This window comes from Odocoileus virginianus, chromosome 24 (assembly GCF_023699985.2).
Source record: "Odocoileus virginianus isolate 20LAN1187 ecotype Illinois chromosome 24, Ovbor_1.2, whole genome shotgun sequence".
Taxonomy (NCBI): Eukaryota; Metazoa; Chordata; class Mammalia; order Artiodactyla; family Cervidae; genus Odocoileus; species Odocoileus virginianus.
This window is the reverse complement of record NC_069697.1, coordinates 27,014,490-27,037,781: the sequence shown is the minus strand read 5'-3', so window position 1 is coordinate 27,037,781 and position 23,292 is coordinate 27,014,490. Positions and strand designations below refer to the sequence as shown.

At 41.7% G+C, this 23,292-nt stretch overlaps 1 protein-coding gene and 1 pseudogene across 3 annotated transcripts in view; both read left to right on the top strand.

Annotated features, from left to right (window-relative positions):
- DIP2B (disco interacting protein 2 homolog B) overlaps nt 1-23,292 on the top strand; it is a 224,634-nt gene that overhangs the window by 65,767 nt on the left and 135,575 nt on the right. The gene's annotated exons all lie outside the window — the stretch shown is intronic.
- On the top strand, nt 4,371-5,014 carry LOC110146985 (small ribosomal subunit protein uS5 pseudogene; annotated as a pseudogene).

Genomic DNA, 23,292 nt, shown 5'->3' with positions numbered 1-23,292 from the left:
GGCTGGTTCTCCTTAACTGCTGCCAGGATTTAAAATAACAGAAAATATTTGGTGCCTCCTTCCACAAATTAGCATTTCCATGAGTGGCTGCTTTTCATGGAGCATCTTGAGCCAGCCCCTCTCGTGCTGTGAGTCTTCATTGACAGCATTAAATCAGATCTGAGCAGCTCTAGGAGACAGTTGAGAGTTTGATAATATGCCCAGTGTCAGCATCTTGGCTAGAGAGTGCTCTTAAACAAAGAACACTCTTGGCACCCAACAACTGATTAGACATGTACCATTCAATGTGTGAGCTCCAATAAAGAAAGCCACGCAGGGCATCCAGTGCTTTCATTTGGGCAGAACTAAATGGTTAAGTGTCCGTTTAGGCTTCCCCCTAAGTCTGTTCCAGGCAATCAGCACATAATCCAGAAGATGTAAAATCTCCAAGTATAGCCGCTAACCTTTACTATGTAAAGCTCTGTGCTGGGTGCTTCAGGCTGTAAAAAGACAAGACTGAGTACCATTCAGGTTGCTTATGGATTGAGTGGCACCTTGCTCGAACTGTTCTACCTGCCACCCCATTGCAGGTCCATTTCTTCCTGGCTGGCCCTGGTCTGTAGCCACCTACCACCTGGTGTTGACCCTGACTCATTCAGTATGGTTCTTCTGACACAGTCTCTATAACCTTATCCTGAATGTAGAGTGGATATTGAAAACAGCAGAAGAGATGGGCTTTGATCGCTGGACAGTGTCTGCAGTGACTGATGAAGCCCATTGTAGCACTGATCACTTGAGGTATTGCTTCAGGGCCGTTGTATTTTTGTGATCAGGTCTCATGAACAAGCGGAACCCAGATAGGAAGCAGTCTTTAAAAATGGTTAGCCCATTTTGTTTACATTTCCTTTTTCTACAGAGTGTGTATTTTCCTGTCCTCAGACTAAAAATGGCACAGTGTGGTATATAATAGTGTTGAGGTTATTTTGCATGAAATCACTCAATTCATTTATTCAAGTAATTTATCTTTTCAGGTCTTTTTTAAATGACCTGGGATAAATATTTATGAATTAGATGTAAGTACTTGGAGAGTATTTGGAGATGTGTTTTTCTTAAGAATAGAATTATGCTATGATTTCCTTAACTGTGTTTGATGATATTAAGAGTTCTTGGAAATTTGTTCCAAAGTCTGAAAATGAATGGAATGTTTGGGATTAATTTCAACTGTAATTATGTCTTTGATGGTGGTAGTGTCTCACCTGTTTCATATTATAACAAATGAGAAGTGCAACACACCATCAAAATGGTAAAGAAGCTTCCATCTAAAAGGAAGGAGAATTAACATAACCATTTAAAAGTCTTAAATTATTTTACTATGCATGTGTTAGTCGCTCAGTCATGTCTGACTCTTTGCGACCCCATGAACATAGCCCACCAGGCTCCTCTGTCCATCGGATTCTCCAGGCAAGGATACTGGAGTGGGTTGCCATTTCCTTCTCCAGGCGATCTTCCTGACCCAGGAATCAAACCCGGGTCTCCTGCATTGCAGGCAGATTCTTTATCACTTTGCCACCTGGAAAGCTCTTATTTTACTAGGATTACATTAAATTGGATTAATTAGATTGCATTTATCTAAAGTTACTTAAACTTGATGATAGGATCTAGAAGGGAGGGGAGAGCAATAAATAGCACCTTTCTCTCCCACCCAAGTTTTGAATAGATTGGATAGAAACTAAAGGATTAGCAAATAGGGACTCTAATCACCTTTATTATTGATGAAGGCAAGGTAAAGGAAGCAGTTTAGTATTAGAGCCAAATCAGCTTGTTAAATTCCAGAATTAGGCAGACCTGCCCCCTGGTCACAGTACTGCTGGATTAGAGAAGGCATGTGTAGTAGACAAAACTTCCACTCATCCAGTTCACTCATAAGAGGAAGAAAAGCACAACTGGACCATTTATTTTCCCCACATTTGCCAGTCAGATTAGTTATTTCCCTTCCCAGGATTGAAGCATCTAAGTGGCAAAGAATTGCCAGGGATGTTACAGCTGGTAGGGCTACATTCACGGAGCCAGACTTCAGCAGTGAGGAGTTAACACTCCCCAGTAGCATTTGGCTCCTTCCTGTGTGTGGTTTCCATGAAGAATGGGTTGGTACCAGGTGGGAAATGGTAGCATGACTAGGCTAGGAGCAAACTTCTCTTTTGGGGAAGAGACCTTATAACAAGTGACCTCTTGGAAATTACAGCAAATGTTTATTTATCGGAATCATGGGAATTGTGTGCCCTTAGGCAGCCCTCACTACTCTTCTGAAACATCTGTGATTTGGCATTCTTTCCTGGGCATTAAGTGAAGGTCCACAACTTAGTTTGCTGCTGTCCTTTAGCATTTCAAAATATACCTGCTGTTTTGTCTCTTTGAATTTTCTTCACAGACTGCTTTGGTCTCCTCCCTAACCGCTAGTGTTTCCCATGATTGTAGCCAACTTTCTTTTCACTTGACACTCTCACCTTGGCTGTCAGCCATTTATACGGTTTTAGCTGTTTAGTATATTGATGATTTCCAAATCTTTCCCTACACCCAGACCTCTGTTCTGAGCTCCATATTTATATGTCTGGCACTCTATTTAACAGTTCCACCTGGGCCATCTGAAGCTAACGTACTCTTCCTCCACGCTGTCAACTACCACCACTCAGAAACCCTTGAGCGTTTTGTTTTGTATCCACAGTTCTTGTGAGTGGCACCTCCGCCTGTCTACTAGGTTAAGCCAGAAACATGGGTGTCACCTCAGCAGGCTCTTCCTCTCCTTTGTTGCTTATCTCCCAGGTCAGGGGTCAGCATCTAACTGGAGGCCTGTGAGCCAAGAATGGTTCTTACATTTCTGAGTTGTTTAAAACAAACATGTATGTGTATTTGTTATAGAGGCCCTCTGTTGTCTGCAAAGCCTGTGTATTTACTATCTGACTGCTGTCCTAGGTCTTAGGACAAATCTTATCAGTTCTCCCTCCAAAACATCACTTTTGTTTTTATCTCTCTATCCTCACTGGCCCTTGCTCCTCCCCATCTCACTTGCTCTGTTTCTCTCTTGGCCCCCTCACTAAGTGTTGTCAGATTTCTTTATAAAACACAAAAACCTAATGATGTCCTTTCTCGTTTAAAATCCTGCAGTGTATTTTGCCCTTTTCTCTTTTTATTTTCTTCCTACAACCTCTTCAGCCCATAGGACTCTGCTCAGTGGTCACCTTTTCCATTAAGCCCACCTGTCTCCTACAGTTATGCCCATATTCCACCTGGTTTGTACTTCTGTTATTGCACATTCTAGATTGTGTTCTGAGAGCCCATTTACCATTCAGTCATCCCTGTTCCACTATGTACACTTGGAATTCAGGTTTCATTTCCAGTTTATTTCTACATCTTCTTTACTTAGCTGTGTGTGGCATCTCAGAGGACTGTAATGAATACATACAGTGAGTGCTTTAAGGAGCTTAGTTCCTTAGTTCTTAGTTCCTACCATACAAAAAAATATTGGTGAAGATTTAATTAATCAGTTTGAGTTGGTTGCTGTTCAGTCGCTCAGTCATGTCCAACTCTGCAGCTCCATGGACTACAGCATGCCAGGTTTCCCAGTCCTTTACCACCTCCCAGAGCTTGATCAAACTCATGTCCATTGAGTTAGTGATGCCATCCAAACATCTTGTCCTCTGTCGTCCCCTTCTCTTCCTGCTTTCAATCTTTCCCAGCATCAGGGTCTTTTCCAGTGAGTTGGCTCTTTACATCAGGTGGCCAAAATATTGGAGCTTCACCATCAGTCCTTCCAATGAATACTCAGTGTAGCTTTCTTTTAGGATTGATTGGTTTGATCTCCTTGAGTCTCCAAGGGACTCCCAAGAATTTTCTTCAATGACGCAGCTCAAAAGCATCAATTCTTCAGCGCTCAGCCTTCTTCATGGTCCAATTCTCACACTCATACATGATTACTGGAAAAACCATAGCTTTGACTATACTGGATTACTGATTTTATAAATTATCCATTTTCTTCTCCAGGAGATCTTCCCAGACCCAGGGATCGAACCTGTGTCTCCTGCATTGCAGGCATATTCTTTACCACTTGAGCCATGGAGGAAACACCTATCTGTCTTATACTTTGAATGAATTATTACTAGTGTATAATTTTTTTTTAAACATCATTCATTGGTCATTTGAAAAATATTGAGTCAGTATGTTAGGTACATCTTTCAAATTATGACACATTTCATTATACATTAGCAAAAGTTGTATTTGCTAATCTCACATTCAGTCTCATAAGAAAAAATGCTAAGTATTGGAAAGCTGTCAAGCTCAAGTATTCCAAAATTTTTATTTTTGCTTTGAAATTACCACCAGTTCACTGAAGTTTATGATTGTCATCAATGCTGGTGGTACCAAGCTCACTTGGTTAATTTTTAAGAGAATGTCTGCCAGATACTCAAGTCTGAAAACCATAGTTTGTCCATCAGTTCAAGTAGAAATGATGTTAAAGTGGGAACGGTGTATGGGTGTTAAGTGCTCTCAGGAGGTAGCCACTGACATCTGTTGGGCATTAATTCTGGCCAAACTCTGTCGTCCCTGTTCAGTGAGGTTGCTGGGGGAACAAGATCCGCAGGCCTCATGCTGTCCCTTGCAAGGTGACTCGCCACTGTGGCTTCGTGTTGGTGTGCCTCATCCCTGTCTCCAGGGACACTGGCATCATCTCAGTCCCTGTGCCCAAGAAGCTACTGATGATGGCTGGAATTGACCTTCGCTGCATCTCCATCCTGCCATCACTGCCATCCTGGGCAACTTTGCCAAGGCCACTTTTAATGTCGTTTCCAAGACCTACAGTTATCTCACCCCTGATCTCTGGAAAGAGTCAGTGTTCACTGAGTCTTTGTTTGAGCCTCCGTATCAGGAATTCACTGACCTTCTTGTAAAGACCCACCCCAGAGTTTCCGTGCAAAGGACCCAGGCTCCAGCTGTAGCCACCACATAGTTTTATATGAGAAAAATAAAGTGAATAAAGCCAGTTTAGAAAAGAAAAAAGACAGCCAGTTCAGCTCAGAACTGTGTATAAGTGCTTTTCCTTGAGACAACACAGAACATTAGAAAGATGTGGACTCAGGGATCAAGATGTAATAAAACCAGTAGCTTCCACCATATGTGCATGGCCTAAGTCACCACTGCCTTGGTTTGTGCTAAGTCTCCAGCCATTTTATTCACCATTGCTTTTATGCTATGAGAGCAAATAACTTGAAAGTATGAATTTTGAGATCCATTGTTATGGATGAAGAGCAAAAGTTTAAAATATAAAATAGCCTTTCACACAGTAAAAATGGCAAAACATCTTTTAATATCATTATTGAAGTATTTTACACTTTGTGGACCATAAGTTCTTGCGGGACCCCCAGAAATCAATGGATCACATTTTGGGGAACTGCTGATTTACAGTAGTTTGTGGCTTGACTTGTTTCTTTCTCATATCTCAGATTTCTTCTATTTGCGTTTATTGTTACTGAGATAGACCCTACAGATGTGCTGATCTGGGTAGAATACCATTCCTGGTCACAGCTCCACTTTGGACTGGCAGCCTCTGCAATAGAACAATACCAGAACTGACCCTGGGCACAAAAGGGACCGGTTCACAGCCTCACCTTGGCCTTAGGAACACAAGCAGCAGGGAAGGGCCATAAACCTGCTAGCCTTGTTGGCTTGCTGTGTGTGCATTCAGAAACTGGTCACATCACATGGACCTGAGTCCAGAGGGAGACCTTAACTGTGAGTCAAGTACTTTCCTTCTGAAGGAGTCTTTCAGGCTCCAGGGCGGGAGAGGTTCTCAGGCTGAAATGGGCCCTCCGTAGGTCTCTCAGACCTACACTCTCTAGTCCCAAAGCTTCTGAGTCATATCACAGCCTTTTCATTCTTATCATCTCCAGGAAAGGGTCTCCAGATATCCTGGCTGTAATAAAACTTAGGAGTTGAGGTTTTTCCTTTTGAGTATTCTCGATGCTCCCTTGTGAAACTTAATTCTATTTCCTTTAGTGTTGTTTTTAATAAAAATAGCCAATAAGAGTGCACCCCATGCTACTGCTTTATATTCTGAAGACAATTTATTTTGCTGTATCTTCACTTCAATCTGTTTTAGCCGTTTTTTTTGTTTTTCCTTTTTTTCCTTCTAATTTTTAATCTGGTTCCTTTAATCCAGCAGTCCTGAACTGGGGTGATTTCGCCCCGCAGTGGACATTTGACAGTGTCTAGAGGCGTTTTTGATTGTCACGACTTGGGGGGTTGGTACTGGCATCTGCTGGATAGAAATCAGAGAGCTGGCCTTCATTTCAGCAAAATCACTCATTATGTTGTTACAGTAAGATTTTCACTGAAATTATATTTGGTTGATAGGAGTAGCCGACAATGCATAGCCTCTATCAACTAAGAATCATCCAGTCCAATATGTTAGCAAGATCAGTCTTAGAAGACTGTATTTTAGGCCTTCCTTGTAATTTGTTAGCTTTTTATTGTTTTTTTTTTTTCTGAATTAACAATATGATTTTACTTTGCATATTATCTAGAATTGTAGTTTTATTTAGAGAAAATATTTTGGTTATGTTCAGAATAGTAAAAGCTTTTAGAGGTAGGTTACTCTTTTGAATATGACTTATGTTTGTACCTCAGCTCATAATACATAATTTGTTTCTAAGCCTGAGTAAGTGCAACTACCTGATGACTTTTTAAAAAATACAGGTTTATGGGCCCCAACCAAATCTTAAAAGAACTCTTCTAGAAATTCCTGTAAAATTCCAGACTTGGAAACCGCTGAAACAGATATGTATTCATAAACTAAGAAACATTTAGAATAGCTACTGCAAAGAGAAGATGGTCTTTGTGGCTCTGAGAGATAACATCCACCCTCCTGGGCAACCAGTTCTGGCAGTGAAACCAGTCAGGTAACCCTCCTATTGGCAAGGTAGAACCGGAGCAGCGGTGTCCTTAAAATTTTGGCTCTTTCCAGTCATATGGTGTCCAGTTCATTTTACTTGCCACAAGTTTGGTTTTAGAAGCGGTTGGTAGGGAAAAGAGATGTGGGAAAGGATGGAGGAGAGTTGTATAGTAGAATCAGAGAGATATGATCTACCTTTTGTCTCAGGAGGGGAATTACTCAGTGCTGATTTCTCCTCAGTAGCACTCATTTGCTACCCACATTCACCACAGTGGTTAAGTGTCTTTAAAAGCTACTTCTGGTATAAATTAATCTGACCAAGGCAGCAGGGGGCTCTGGGAAGCACAGAGGACTGTCCACTCCATTCCCACCAGCAAGGATACTCTGGCCTCAGTCCTTTGTTCTCCTCCTCCCTACTTCTCTTTCTCCCTTCTCCTCCTCTGCCTCCCCCTCCCCCTGACCAGGGATCAGCCTGCACTGGAAGCAGATAGTCTTAACCACTGGACACGTCCCAGTCCTTTACTTTTTTTGCTAAAAGAGAAGTTAATGAAGATGAGCTTGTTTGTTGTGGTGGTCCAAGAGCTCTGGAGGTCAGACATTTGTTGAGGAAGGAAAGAAAAGCTGATCACTGTTATTTTACTTCTTTCTTTTTCTCTTCATTTTTGAGGCTCACATGATACCTTTAATAGTGATAGAGGCAGAGCTTAGTGTGGGTGCCAGCCAGCCTGCATCCGAACCCCCTGAGTCAGGCAGTAGTGACCCTTTGTCTCAGACTGCACTGGGGGACCTGGGCAGGCCTCATGCGGTAAGATACGTGGTCAGTGGGGCAGGCTTGATCCTACAAAGCAGACAAGAGAGAGGGTTATTTTTGAAATAAAGTGAATTTTGTTTGGAAGGATAGGAGCTTCCTTTCCTAAGCAAACTAGAATTTTGGAAATGAAAAAAATTATGAAATATTGGGGCATATTAATTTATATTGGAAACATAAAATAAATATTGGTTATATTTTAGTGTCCTGGATTTCTTTTATTAGTTTTTACTTTTTTTGAATGGAGATTTTCAAATACATTTCAGAGTAGAGAGACTAGTATAGGGAATCCCGTATACTGATTACCCCAATATCAATAGTTACTAACACATGGCCAGTCTGATTTCGTCTGTACCCATACCCACTTTCTCTTGCCCTCTTCAGTTATTTTAAAGCATATCAAGTATCAGTATGCATTTTAATGTAGAAATATATAAGATACTCAGTCTGTGGTCACATTTCCTCTGATTATGTAACTTTTTTTCCCATTTGGTTTGTTGTCTGGTCTCTTTTTTAAAGATGCTGATGATCTGATGATTGATCAAAATCCTGGGAATGTGTGGAGAGTCTGTAATCTTCTGTTTTGGTGGGAGAGTGGACATTTACTTATATTAGATCAGTGATTTCCCAAATTGATATTACAAACCTAGTTCTTGGTATAAATTTGAATAACAACATTGACTGAAGGAAGTATTGACCATGTACGGGAAGTCGTAACTGAAATTCCATGTTGACATAACCACGGTCTGAAATGGGGTTCATCACTGTCAGGAGCCCCAGCTTTTAAGTTTGCTTCCTCAGGTTCTAAGAAGAATGCTTCATGCCTTTCCCTCAGACCTTACAGACTTCTGTTCTCTCAGCTGACGGCTTGGTTTGGTGCTTGCCTGAGAAAATAAGAAGCTGCCTAGAGGGACACCCTCATTTGCCCTCCTCCTCATCCAGAGAGTTTTGTTCTGGCAGCGGGGCCACTCTTCTCTCATTTCCCTCCGGCTGGATGTAACTGAACAAGTGCTTGTGTCGCCTCCCGACCCTCCACCCCCACCACCGTCCTTCCCTCCGCCCTGAGCGCCCCATCTCCTTCCCAGGGACCTTGTTGCTTCTGTGGTCCCCTCTCTTCTCTCCCGCCCTCAGGTTCCCCCTGTCTGCTGGAGCATCCCTGGTAGTGTACAGATAGGCTCTGGTGCACCCCATCTGTAGAAAGAAACTGTCCCTTGTTAAATTCCCCTCTCCTGATTCTTAGTGGCCCATTTTTTCCCTCCCCTTCACGGTTAAACCTTTCAAAAGAGTTGTCTATTCTTTCTTCTACCTTTTTTCTCTTCCATTCACTCTTTGAACCCCTCAACACTGGCTCTGTTGCTCACTGCTTCATCGAAACCATTCTTGCCAAGAGCCCCCAGGTCCTCTGTGATGGAATCCAGTTGTTTTCTTTCTGTCTCATAGACCAGTCCTTCTCCTCTTTTACTGCCTCCATGCTCTGTGTGACCTCTAAGTGCTGGAATGCCTCCAGGCTCAGTTTTGGGCCTTGCTTCTCTTTATTTGTATTCCTTCCCCTTGGTCATTTCACTTACTCCTGTGGCTTTAAGTATCATCTTTATGCTGATGACTCCTGAGCATGTAGCTGCAGCCCAGACCTGTCCTCTGAGTTCTACCTGGAGATCAGGAACCTATGACTCAGGCTTCATGGGTGCAAAACAAAGTTCTGGCTTTCCCCCCTCAACCCTTTCTCATTTCAGTTAGTAGATCCTGATACACCCAATTGCACAAGTCAGAAACTTGGAAATCATCTTCCCTGTCTCCGTCCAGCCCATCAGCATGTCTTATCAATTCTACCATACACCCATCTCAACTATCTTCACTTCTCTTTGTCTGTATTTCACCACTAAATTACTATCATTTCTCAACTGGAAAACTGCTTAAGTTTCCTAATTGGTCCTTCTGCTTTCATTTTTGTCTTCTATACACTGTTCTGCTCACAGGAGGTACAATGCTCTATGAAAAGCACAACCATATTATGTAACTCCTTGCTTAGTCCTTAATGATGGCATTTCATATAGGATAAATTATTGACTCCTTAGCATAGCCTTCAGGGTCCTGCCTGATTCTCCAGCTTTGTCTACTGCTTTCCCCTCCCTCACTATGCAGGGCAAACTTGCCTGTTTCACACTGGGATCTCTCATGCCCCAGGGCCTTGACACTCACTGTTCCTTTTCCATGGACTCATCTGTTCCTGACTCTTGTTCTTACTGTTCTTCAGGCTGCAGCTTAAATGTCACCTTGTCTGACAGCCCTTTTCTGATCACCCTTCCCAAAGTGCCTACTTGCCCATCTTAGTGTCTTCTCGTCACATTACCTGTTTTTTTCCAGCAAATATTTACGGAGTGCCTAGTCTGTGCCTGACACTGTTCTAGGCATGGGGTAGATAGCAGTGAGCAAGGTAGATACACTCAGGAAGCTTATAGCTAGTGGGCAAACAGACGAACCACAAATATATCATATTCTGATGGTGATCTGTGCTGTGTAGACAAATGAAGCAGGTGGAGTGAAGTGAGGGATGGTGTTCTAGACAGTGGTTAGAAGAGGAGACATTTTGACAGGGGTTCCAGGGAAGTGAGAGAACCCCACCTCAGGTGTGTGCCGCTTTTCTAGGACTATATATAGAAATACAAGCTCTAAGAGGCCAGAGGCCTCACCTGCTCACCAAAGTTCCTGAAAGCTCACACAGTGCCTGACCTTTGGTAAATACTCATCAATGGGTGGATGGCCTTTGGATTTCCACATAATTGTGGCATTCTGGGAACCACGTAGCATTCAGGATGTGGCCCACTTAGTTTGTCTCTGTGGGCTCCAGTCTTTTCATGTGTTGAGTGAAGGAATCCAGCTCAGGGAGTGAGCTCTGAAGACTGCCAGCCTCTCTCTGGATGCTGTGGATGTGCCCTGTTCCTGGTTTCACTGAAATGGTGAAAAGATTGCACAAGAGTTCAGTGTTCACATAAAAACAAGATTTGCACTTAAAGTTATGTCAGCTACAGCCCTGAGTAGAATGGCCTGGAGGAGGCAAGAGGGTGGGTTATTTTGGAGGATGTGGAGGGGCTGGACAGGTCCAGGCAGGAGCTGAAGGTGATCTGGACTCAAGAGGTGGCCACAGAGATAGGGAGAGTGCTGAGGAAATGGTGGAACTTCCCCAAACTTGCACAGAATTGAGGCGAGAACCCAGACTTCATAGTCCAGCACTTTCACTCTACAACTTCTCTTGATGAAAATGAAGTGAAAATGTTGGCTGCTCAGTCGTGTCCGACTCTTTGGAACCCCTTGGACTGTAGCCCACCAGGCTCCTCTGTCCATAGACTTCTCCAGGCAAGAATACTGGAGTGGGTAGCCATGCCTTCTTTCAGGGGATCTTCCTGGCTCAGGGATCGAACCCTGGTCTCCTGCATTGCAGACAGATTCTTTACTGTCTGAGACATCAGGGAAGCCCACTTCTCTTGATACTTAAAATGTCTTTGGGAATTCCCTGGTGGTCCAGTGGTTAGGACTCCACCCTTTCACTGCCAAGGGCCCCAGGGTCAATCTTGGTTGAGGGACTAAGATCCCACAAGCCACACTGCTTGCCCACCTCCCCCCTACAAAAGTCTTGATGTCAGCCTGATAGAAAAGTTGAAATGTATGAATATGTGTGATGCTAGTGAGTTTAGTTAGAGCAAAGACTGCTTTTCAGAAAACATTATAAATGTTTATATCAAAATTTGCCCATGTGAAAATGTGTTTTTGGTTATAGTATGTGCATCTTTGTACAAGTTCTCAGCAAAGAACTTGACTGGAAAACAGGAGAGGGAATGGTGTTTTCACTGTATCATTGGATTTTGAACCACAGGTCAAGGTATGATAAAAGTAAGTAGTACACATCAGGTGAAACTGAAGCTGGTCTACTCTTAGGTTTCTCACTTTTCCAGATGTAGCCACACTGTTTTCAAACGAGTGACCTTAGGAAGGTGTCTTTCTTCACACCGGTTGGAAATATGTCAAGCCAATTGACTTCTAGATAAAATTGGAACTTGACACAAAGTTGAAGTCCTTGTCTCTTCTCGTACCCTTTCCAGTCCTCAGACTCATGTATAGTATGTACAACATGATAGTTTAATATACGTGTTCCCTTGTCCTTTTAAACTCTGTGGATGTTCTGTTATTGACACCTAGTCTTTAGGCCACCCTCTTGTTTCACCCTTCATTTGCTCTGTGGACTTTATTAAAATATTTACATGATGACTAGTTAATTAAATTACTTTTTACGCTTTACTCTTATGACTTGGTGGGTACCTCTGTCACCTCTTCTCTCTCCCACCAAGACCATCAGAACCTTGGCTGGGGATTCCCTGGGATTTGGGGCATCAGTGGGGAAAGGGGAACCTGAACTAGGGGAATGTGGACCTCCTCACAGCTCACACTTGACTCTGCTCCCCAGATTCCAGTGCCCCCCACTACCAGCTCTCCTCTCTTCATCCTTGATGTGAAGACAAAAGTGATTCAGGCTGTCCACCAATTCTTGGTCTCTCCCACGAGGCCCTTTGTTCATTATGTCCCCATGTTTGTCTTCCTCTTGGCACCTTTCTTCTGTTCAAAAATTTTCTGTAAATTTTCTCCCTCTTTTTCTTTTCTTCACTTAAAAAAAAAGGTTTGCTTTCAGTTAAAAAAAAAAATAATTACAGTTACCTTTTGACCACCACTTCTTTCGGCTATCTGTTCTATTAAAGGTTATGGAGGTATCTTTGATGAGAAAGGAATATTTTTCATGGGACAGTTTGTTAGATTCTGTCCAAAATAAGACTAATATCTTACTATTTTAATTAATAGAGGTGCTTAGAAGTGTCTCATAGGAAGTTGCTGGTACTGTTGAACTAGTTCAAGCCTAGTCTCTGTTTTCAGATTTTCTTCTCTCCTTAGTGTCCTTTATGCTTGGAGGTCTTAGGTGGGAGCAGCAACCCTAAAAATACTTAACCTTTTCCACTTCATTTTTGAAAGCTGGAAATTCACATAAACTTTGCCTGCCACCCGTACTTCTCTCTTCTGCTCTCCCTACAGATTCTTTGAAGTTTTCTATTTCCTTAATCAGATATTGCAAGTGTTCTGCCTACAGTTCTGTTTTGAGGTCCATCAGAGAGTAGAAGAACAAGTTGTACTATACTTTAAACTCTGTCCTAGTTGTGTTTGAAAACAAGCTATAGGAAAGAAATTTTGAGGAAAAAAAATGTCTCTTGGGACCATTGACTTTTATAAAAATGTAATTCTTAGAATTTATTTTGGTAGCTATAGAATACTGATGAATGAAAGCAAAGCTAGGCATAAATGTTCAGTTACCCAGACCCTCACCCTGCAAAAAGAGAAAACTAACCTTGAAATAATACATTGGTAGATATTCCCAGGTGATGCAGTGGTAGAGAATCCACCTGCTAGTGCAAGAGATGCGGGTCTGGAGAAGGAAATGACAAGCCCCTCCTGTGTTCTTGCCTGGAAAATCTCATGGACAGAGGCCCTGGGTGGGCTGCAGTCCATTGGGTAGCAGAGTCAGACATCACTGAGCATGCACACACAAAATAGCTTTAGAAATTTTGTTAGTGTCGGTACTTATACTGTACTGTACTTACACAAGATTCAGAGTTCCAAATGGATGTACAGTAGTTATTTCCTTACTAGTCACATCACTGAAGGTCAGGAGGATCTTTTTTTAAGTAATGCTACCTGAATGAGATACCTTTCTGTTCCCTGAGTTGTGGAGAACAGGCATCCATGACAAGACCATCCTGACTAGAATTCCATCTTTAACCCAGATGCTATGTGTATGGCCCCTATTGTCCATCTGAATTTTGTGCCTGTTTCTGTAGAGCATTCTAAGTGTGGAGGGTGGAGTGGGGACTGGTGACATGAAGTAACATATCAGAGAAACTCTCTTAATGTTCAGAATTTGTAGTATTTATGTTAAAGCAGTTGAGGACTTTTGAAGTCATGTGACCGAGTGAAGTGACTGCTACATGTCTGTTAATTTAAAATTGTATTAGTCCAGCTGGTTGACTTAAAATGGCTGAACTTCTTAGCAAGTAACTGCCCTAAAATAAGATAAAGCTGGGGGTAACAGACTTCCATTTTCTCTAGGGTGATGAGAAACATTGTTTCTGAAGATGTGATAATTTGAGCTGAGACCTGAAATGATGAGAGGAAGTCCATTTATGAGAAAATCTAGGGAAGATGTGTTCTGGGCACAGGAAATCGGTGGTGGGGGGTGGTGGTCTGCAGAATTGATGTGTTGGAGGAAGTGCAAAGGGTGCAAGGTCCGTGAGTTAAAAGGGTGGTGATGGGATCTGTAGATACAGGTGAACAGGGGCTCTTCTGGGCCAGAGGAGGATTCTTCATGTTACCTAAATTTTAAACAACTGAGTGGTTTAACACCATCAGAACAATTGAGTGATTTAACACTGCAAATATGTGCTAATCAGGAGTAATTATTTTCTGAGATTCTCATGCTGCTTTCTTTCTTTCTCCTGACTTGCAACTGGTGAAAGTAAGGTGCTGGAGGAGATAGAGTAATGTTTAACGTGTGGTTTCTTTCTCTTAAAGGAAGGAAGGAAAGGTGGCGTTTGTCGCCCCCACTGGAGAAACGACTGAGGTTCACAGCTGTGGGCCAAGGAGTGACTCACTGGGTTGTTACAGTACCTGTTACTGGAGGATCATTACTGTGATCATTTCCAGTGAAAACTTTTTTTTCCCCCTTTAATAGGAATTTAGGCTTTAATATAAAAGTATAGATTGATCACATTTTAATGTTATAAAATTTTAGTCTGTTTATGGACCAGAGCCCACATAGGAAATTCCTTTTCAAATAGTAGGAACTTAATCATTTGTCTCATTTCTCCACAAAGGCTTGGCCAGATGCTGCTGGCTGAACTTAATGCCTCATTGTTGCTGCTGCTGCTAAGTCGCTTCAGTCGTGTCCAACCCTGTGCGACCCCGTAGACGGCAGCCCACCAGGCTCCTCCGTCCCTGGGATTCTCCAGGCAAGAATACTGGAGTGGGTTGCCATTTCCTTCTCCAAGGCATGCATGCATGCTAAGTCGCTTCAGTCGTGTCTGACTCTGTGCGACCCTATGGACAGCAGCCCACCAGGCTCCTCTGTCCACAGGATTCTCTAGGCAAGAATACTGGAGTGGATTGCCATTTCCTTCTGCAATGCCTAATTGTTGAACCTGAAGCTATTCTAAGATTTTATTGTATTGATCTTTTTCTTTCTCCATCTGGTGTGTGTTATTTTAAATCTTTTACTTTTTTCTGTTTAGCAGGTAACTGAATTTCAGTCTGAGCTAAAACTTTAGATTTATGCTTTTCCTACAGCCTTTCTCAACCTTTCTACTCTTGCTGAAATTAAAACTCGTACACTAATTAGAACTTATGTATAGCTTTAGACTTAATGTCATGGTATTGAATATTAAGACCAGAGCTGAATTTAGTCTTCGAGAAATGTAGAACACTTGACTTTATGGTAAACCCAAAGCAGCAGCTATCATTAAAGGTATGTTAGAGGGGCTACAGTCCATGGGACAGCAAGTCGGACACTACTGAGTGACTAAACCACCAGTCTTAGAAATGACTCCACCCATTTTGCATATGAAAAAGAACCTATCAGAGATCAGTGAATCACCTAAGGCCACAAATGGAGATGTTGTGTAGGCAGTATCAGGAAAATCAGTAGTTCCTGTTAGGAACACACCCCTTTGTTTCAACTCTTGAGCTGCTGGATTCCAACCAACCCTTCCTAAGTGGCGCTAGTGGTAAAGAATCCACTTGCCAGTGCAGGAGATGCAAGAGACTCCGGTTCCATTCCTGAGTCAGGAAGATCTCCTGGAATAGGAAATGTATTCTTGGCTGGATAATTCCACCGGCAGAGGAGCCTGGCGTGCTCTGATCCTCCATGGAGACGCAGAGTCAGAAACGATTGAGCACGTTTTTCTATTTAACCAGCCCTTCTCTACTGCCGTTGGGCTTCCCCGATAGCTCAGACGGTAAAGCGTCTGCCTACAGTGCAGGAGACCTGGGTTCGATCCCTGGGTCGGGAAGATCCCCTGGAGATCACTCCAGTATTCAGTATTCATGCCTGAAAAATCCCATGGACCGAGGAGCCTGGTCGGCTACAGTCCATGGGGTCACAAAGAGTTGGACACGACTGAGGGACTTCACTTCACTTCTCTACTGCCTTAATAATTAGTTAGAGCACAGAACCAAGTAGACTGAAACTCATATTTACTCAGTGAAAAGGTTTTACAGTAAGTGTGAAGTCATCAGATTATTAATCCAAGAACTCAACATTAACTCTCAAACCAGAAAAGGACATTAGAAATATTAAAATTAATGTATTTTAAAAGTTTCAGTTCAATTCAGTCACTTAGTTGTGTCTGACTCTTTGCCACCCCATGAATTGCAGCACGCCAGGCCTCCCTGTCCATCACCAACTCCTGGAGTTTACCCAAACTCATGTCCATCGAGTCAGTGATACCATCCAGCTATCTCATCCTCCTTCATCCCCTTCTCCTCCTGCCCCCAATCCCTCCCAGCATCAGGGTCTTGGTTACCAATGAGTCAGCTCTTCACATGAGGAGGCCAAAGTATTTCAGTTTCAGCTTCAGCATCAGTCCTTCCAATGAACACCCAGGACTGATCTCCTCTAGGATGGACTGGTTGGATCTCCTTGCAGTCCAAGGGACTCTCAAGAGTCTTCTCCAACACCACAGTTCAAAAGCATCAATTTTTCGGTGCTCAGCTTTCTTTATAGTCCAACTCTCACATCCATACATGACCACTGGAAAAACCATAGCCTTGACTAGATGGACCTTTGTTGGCAAAGTAATGTCTCTGCTTTTTAATATGCTATCTAGGTTGGTCATAACTTTCCTTGCAAGGAGTAAGCGTCTTTTAATTTCATGGCTGCAATCACCATCTGCAGTGATTTTGGAGCCCCCCAAAATAAAGTCTGATACTGCTTCCACTGTCTCCCCATCTATTTCCCATGAAGTGATGGGACCAGATGCCATGATCTTAGTTTTCCGAATGTTGAGCTTTCAGCCAACTTTTTCACTCTCCTCTTTCACTTTCATCAAGAGGCTTTTTAGTTCCTCTTCACTTTCTGCCATAAGGGTGATGTCATCTGCATATCTGAGGTTATTGATACTTCTCTTGGCGATCTAAAAGTTTAGCCTAGCTCAAATGTAACATACATTAGTAGGTATTTTCCTTGTAGCTCAGTTGGTAAAGAATCTGCCTGCAATGCAGAAGACCCGGGTTCGATTCCTAGGTCGCGATGATCCCCTGGAGAAGGAAATGGCTACCCACTCCAGTATTCTTGCCTGGAGGAGTCCATGGACATAGTAGCCTGGCGGATTATAGTCTATGGGGTCGCAAAAGGACACAACTTAGCTGCTAAGTTGTTTGATATATGATTAAATGTTTTGTCTGTCTTGGTCTTATATTAATGTAGATGCTTTGCTGTTTTTATTTTGCTTGGCTGGTTTTTAGATAATATTCCGTTCGGTTCATGTCCTGCTCTTTGTGACTACATGGACTGCAGCATGCCAGGCCTCCCAGTCCATCACCAACTCCCAGATTTACTTAAACTCATGTCCATGGAGTCGGTGATGCCATCAAACCATCTCATCCTCTGTCACCCCCTTCTCCTCCTGCCCTTCAATCCTTCCTAGCATCAGGGTCTTTTCAAATGAGTCAGCTCTTTGCATCAGCTGGCCAAAGTATTGGAGTTTCAGCTTCAACATCAGTCCATCCAATGAACACCCAGGACTGACCTTTAGGATGGACTGTTTGGATCTCCTTGCAGTCCAAGGGACTCTCAAGAGTCTTCTCCAACACCACAGTTCAAAAGCATCAATTTTTCAGCGCTCAGCTTTCTTCACAGTCCAACTCTCACATCCATATATGACCACTGAAAAAACCATAGCGTTGACTAGATGGACCTTTGTTGACAAAGTAATGTCTCTGCCTTTTAATGTGCTGTCTAGGTTGGTCATAACTTTCCTTCCAAGGAGTAAGCATCTTTTAATTTCATGGCTACAATCACCATCTGCAGTGATTTTGGAGTTCCAAAATAAAGTCAGCCACTGTTTCCACTGTTTCCCCATCTATTTGCCATGAAGTGATGGGACTGGATGCCATGATCTTAGTTTTCTGAATGTTTAACTTTAAGCCAACTTTTTCACTCCCCTCTTTCACTTTCATCAAGAGGCTCTTTAGTTCTTGTTCACTTTCTGCCATTAGGGTGGTGTCATCTGCATATCTGAGGTTATTGAATATTTCTCCCGGCAGTCTTGATTCCAGCTTGTGTTCCTCCAGCCCAGCGTTTCTCATGATGTACTCTGCATATAAGTTAAATAAGCAGGGTGACAATATACAGCCTTGACATACTCCTTTAAGGGCTATCTTTCAGAATTGGTGAACCACCTTTCAGGTTTTTTGTTTGTTTGTTTGTTTTGCGGCTTTCACGGTCTTAGTTCCCTAACCAGGGAAAGTGCTAAGTCCTAACCACTGGACTTCCAGGGAATTCTCCCACCTTTCAGCTTTTAGCCATCATGTAATTCGTCTGGTTTTCTTTCGTAATTCTTTTGACATTTTTCTCTTATTGAGAGGGAGGAGCTCTACTTTGAATAACTTGATACGTTAAAAAAATTACTTTCATAGTACCATTAAGTTAAATTGGCCACATCAGTTATCACGGAGCTTGGGTTCAAGGTCTAAAAGGAGTAGCACTTTGGCAGCTGTCGACTCTAATGAGAGTAAAACCGTGCTAGCCCTGGAAATGCAGGTTAACAAGCTTGTAGTACACACAGCTGGTAAGTACCCATCCCTTTATGTATCGGTGAATATCTTTAGGGCTGGAGAGTAAACTGGTCAGGTTTTATTATCAGAATATATCAGGTACACCACAGTTATACTTAATGTGGCCATTGAGGAGAATGCTGCATCCATGTTGCTCATGTATGGTTTTTTTCTTTCTTTGTGACAATTGAATGTATTAACCAAAAGGCTGTGTATTGATTTATATTGTAATATTTACTTATTCACAGAAGAAAAGTCACCAGATGGAGTAAAGTAAAAACGAGAAAGGAATGAAATAAGTGGCCTCTGGCACCTGGCCTCCTGGAAATGTACTGAAGGGCTCCTCCCTTCTCCTCTTTTACTCTCAACCTTCCCTCTTCTGCCCTCATGGAATTTCTTTGTGCCTTTGTGATCTCAGAACTCCAGTTTTCTCCAACATGGTTTCTTTCCTGCTGTGTTTTAGGTACTTACAGTGTCAGTAAAGCTGAATAATTCTACTGCATATTGCCAGTAGTTGTTACCATCTTACACAGAATACTCCAGCCTGCGACCTCTATGACTTTAAGAGTTTGATTTGTGTAACAAGAGTTTAATCTCATTTGTCAGGGCTTTATATAATGGCAACCCACTCCAGTATTCTTGCCTGGATAACGCCAAGGACAGAGGAGCCTTGCAGGCTACAATTAATGTGGTTGCAAGAGTCGGACACGACTTAGCAAATGAGTTAGATTGTGTCTGTTTTGCATGGTGGTAAAACAGGCTAACAAGAGCCATATATATTGACAGTTGACGGTGATCATTATTATGCCCAGCTGGTCCAAGGCTGTTGTATCTTAGAGCTTTGACATGTATTCAAGACCAGGAGTCTTTCAGAGTGTTGACTTGATTCGAGTGGGCCTAAAAAACACAGTTTCCAGCTGGCACTAAAATAGACTGAAGATTCAGGAACCCAAGGTATTTAGAGAAATCTGATTTGCATGTTTTAAAAATAGCTATTGCTTGTCTCAGTTTTATTTCTTTGAAACTTGGTTATTTTTACTTTTTATGATAGAAGAGGTAGTATTTGCTTTACATATAGTTAGATATTTATACTTGACTAGTAAAAATTTCCACAACATTTTTCTGAAAGTTAGCTAAGCTGGTGTTTTTTGTTTATAGTTAGTTTAAAACTGACATATTTTCCAGTCTTTGTGAATCTTTCTATTAATTTGTATTTTAGGCAAACTAGCATATACACACAAAGATAAACTCTTTATATGGAGGAGCTCCACCATACAAAGTCTTTTGCATTTTGTTTTTCACTTAGTTTATCTTAGAGCACTTTCCATATCAACGTTTATCGATTTATTTCATTTTTTTAAAAGGCCTGCATGGTGCATATTAGAATGGGAAATCCACCACTTATTTGACAACATAACTTCTTATGTCACTGTAAAAATTATTTTAATTCAAGCAAAGGTGATTGAAGATCTGGCATCTAATTAAAAAAAATTTTATTGCCGTATAGTTGATTTACAATATTGTGTTAGTTTCAAGTGTACAGCAAAGTGAATCAGTTATACATATACATATACCTACTCTTTTTTTTTTCAAGATTCTTTTCCCATTTGGACCATTACAGAGTATTGAGTAGCATCCCCTATGTTATATAGCAGATTCTTATGTTATCTATTTTATATATGCTAGTGGGTATTTTCCGCCCCAATCTCCCAGTTTATCTTTCTCCCCGCCTGCCACCCCCCACCCCGCCCTGCCCCAATACCCTGGTAACCACAAGTTTGTTTTCTGTGTCCCTGACTCTACTTCTGTTTTGTAAATAAATTTACTTGTAGCTGGCATTTATATTGAAATGGTCGGATTCTTTGTCAGCATTATGGAATTTCATGTAAATAATTTTTTAATTTATCCATTGTACTCAAGAGTTTACAGACAACAGCTCCCTCACTGTTGTGATTACTCTAAAGAGGGAAAAGGGTAAAAGTGAGAATGTTATCTTCTTATTAGAATCTTAGTAGGTAGTGCTATGGTCTTCTGTTCCTGGAGGAGTGTGATTAATAAATGGGCATCTCTTTGAGTCAGAGGGTGGCACTGGGATGCATGATGTCTGATAGACTGAGGGCCTCTGAGCAGAGGGGTGTCAGGAGAAATTTTCCCTGGAGTCAGGGAGGGCATATCACGGACCTCTTCCTGCTCTATCCTGGACTTCGTCACAGAGTGTGCGTGTGATAAGTGTTTAGCTGAAACAGTAGAGTGCTTTAATATTTTAGAGCTTCTCTTTTATAGTTATCTTTTCAGTCTTCTTTGTGAATATAAAGTATATATTACATTAAAGTGAGTACTCACATTTAAGGGAGAAGGGTTGCAAATGAACATAAGGTTTCTTGGATGGTTTTCCTCATTGGCTTAGTTGTTTTCAGCCCTTCAGAGTTTTCTTTTATCACATTTGGCAAGCAGCCCTTTTCCCTCCCAGTGGCATGAAGTGAGCACTCTTGCAGAACATGGTCACCCATAATTCTGTCAGGTTGGGTCCAAAGCAGCCATGTGACTGACTGATGTAAGATTCAGAAATAACTCAAGTAATTTCTAAATATGAGTTTGGGGTATTTTCCTTTCTTTAATGCCACCAAGTCATCCACACCTACCTGTTTCTGCATTAATGAGCACAGGATTTTTTCTTTAAAGGAAGGACAAACTGGGAATCCTGGTGATTTACAAAAACTGAGTAATCCAGTTAACTAAGGCAGTGATAATGGTAGTGTCTCGGGAACACTGGATATAACCTGCCTGCATCATTAGTTGTACTCTTCTGGAACAGAATTTTGTTCACTGTCTTAACCCTGGCCTTGAAGTCCTCGGGAGAATCTTGACACAAGTTCTTTGGTCAACCTGCCTCCCGTACCTCACACACAATCCCTTTCTTCTCCACCCCCATTCACACTCCATGTGCTCCTCTTTAGAGACTTTTGGAACATACTATTTTACTTGGCTTTTCATCTGCTTCTCATTGCTCTAGAATGTGTCCTTTTCCAATTGTAGATTCTTCCTGAATACCATTATACTACCTCTCTGGTCATCCATAAGTAGATAATTTTACAAGGCATCCTGCTTTCCTTTTCTCCTTTGTCTACTGAGAAAAAAGTACCTCTTTCACTTTTTTATTCTTTCCTTCAGTTACAACTTGGATGATGATGATAATGATCCTTTACTAACAACTTTCCAAAGGTTTTCAAATTTATTTATTACTTTGTTTGCTCACACAGGCACACACACAAATTACTGTGAGGAAGGTAAGTTGGTTAGTCACATCCCTATTTTGCAGATGAGGACACTTAACAGAGAGCTGGAACTGACTGGCTTAAAGTGATACAGGTATCAATAGTTAAGAATAGAACCAGAACCAGATCACCAGCCAGATCATTTTATTCCCAAACCCATGCATTTTACACTGTACTATACTGTCTACTTTGTATATTTAAGAAGTTTTTTCCTAAACAAAGATAGTTCCTTTCTGATAGAGGAATTATTAATGAACAAATTTTTTTTTTACTGGATATGTGTGTGCGTGCTAAGTCCTGCAGTCATGTCCGACCCTTTGTGACTCTATGGACTGTAGTCCACCAGGCTCCTCTGTCCATGGGATTCTCCAGGTAAAGGTACTAAAGTGGATTGCCATGCCCTCTTACAGGGGAACTTCCCAACCCAGGGATTGAACCCAAAACTCTTACATCTCCTTCATTGTAGGTAGATTCTTTACCACTGGCGCCACCTGGGAAGCCCAATATATAACGTTCTAAAATACTTTAAAAAACTGTTCACAGTTGATCCCTGTAAAAATAACATTGAGTGGACAGGTTTCTGTTTTTCTTTTGGGTAGATTCCTAGAAGAAGTATTGAATCGAGGCATATAAATGTTTTACAGACTGATGAACACTGCACGATTGTTTCCCCTGAAAGGATGTTCTGATTTCCTTATTTCTTCATATTAGCCAGACAGCCTTAGAATATGACAGAAAGCTTGACAGAGTGTAATTATAGCCTCTGCCTAGGAAGACTGGAGTCACTGGTTGTTATTTATTAGTTTAACTGTTATCGTCAACACCATTTCTATAAAAATGACCTGTTTTTTGTGATGGCAATAGGAGACTTTGAGATTATGATCTTTTGTATTGTTTTGCTCTTTTCCTGATCATGTAATTTATGACAGCAGTTCTGTAAGGACATCCGTATTTACATTCACATTCAACTGCTTCCATTTCCTGCAGCTCAACTGAACAGGAAAAAAAAATTGAAATATTGGGAATCTTTGTTTTTGATTAGTAAGCTACCTCAAATGGCTGGGAGATGGTGTCAGTTTATAGAACCAGTAAGAGCTGTTTTCATGATGGTTAGCAATTAGCATTTACTCACTCAGGGTAGGAGACAAATAAATTTAGGAATTGTATATTTTTGAATGAAATATGTCTCTGCCCCTCAGTTATGTACTTATGACCAGGCCAGTTCATTTGACCAGGACAGTTAATCTTTTGATTTTTCAAATGATTTCCAAAACCACCCTTTAGTCCCTTTTAGCTGGTATCTGATGAGGTGAAGTCACTCAGTTGTGTCCGACTCTTCGTGACCCCATGGACTGTAGCCTACCGGGCTCCTCCATCCATGGGATTTTCCTGGCAAGAGTACTGGATTGAGTTGCCATTTCCTT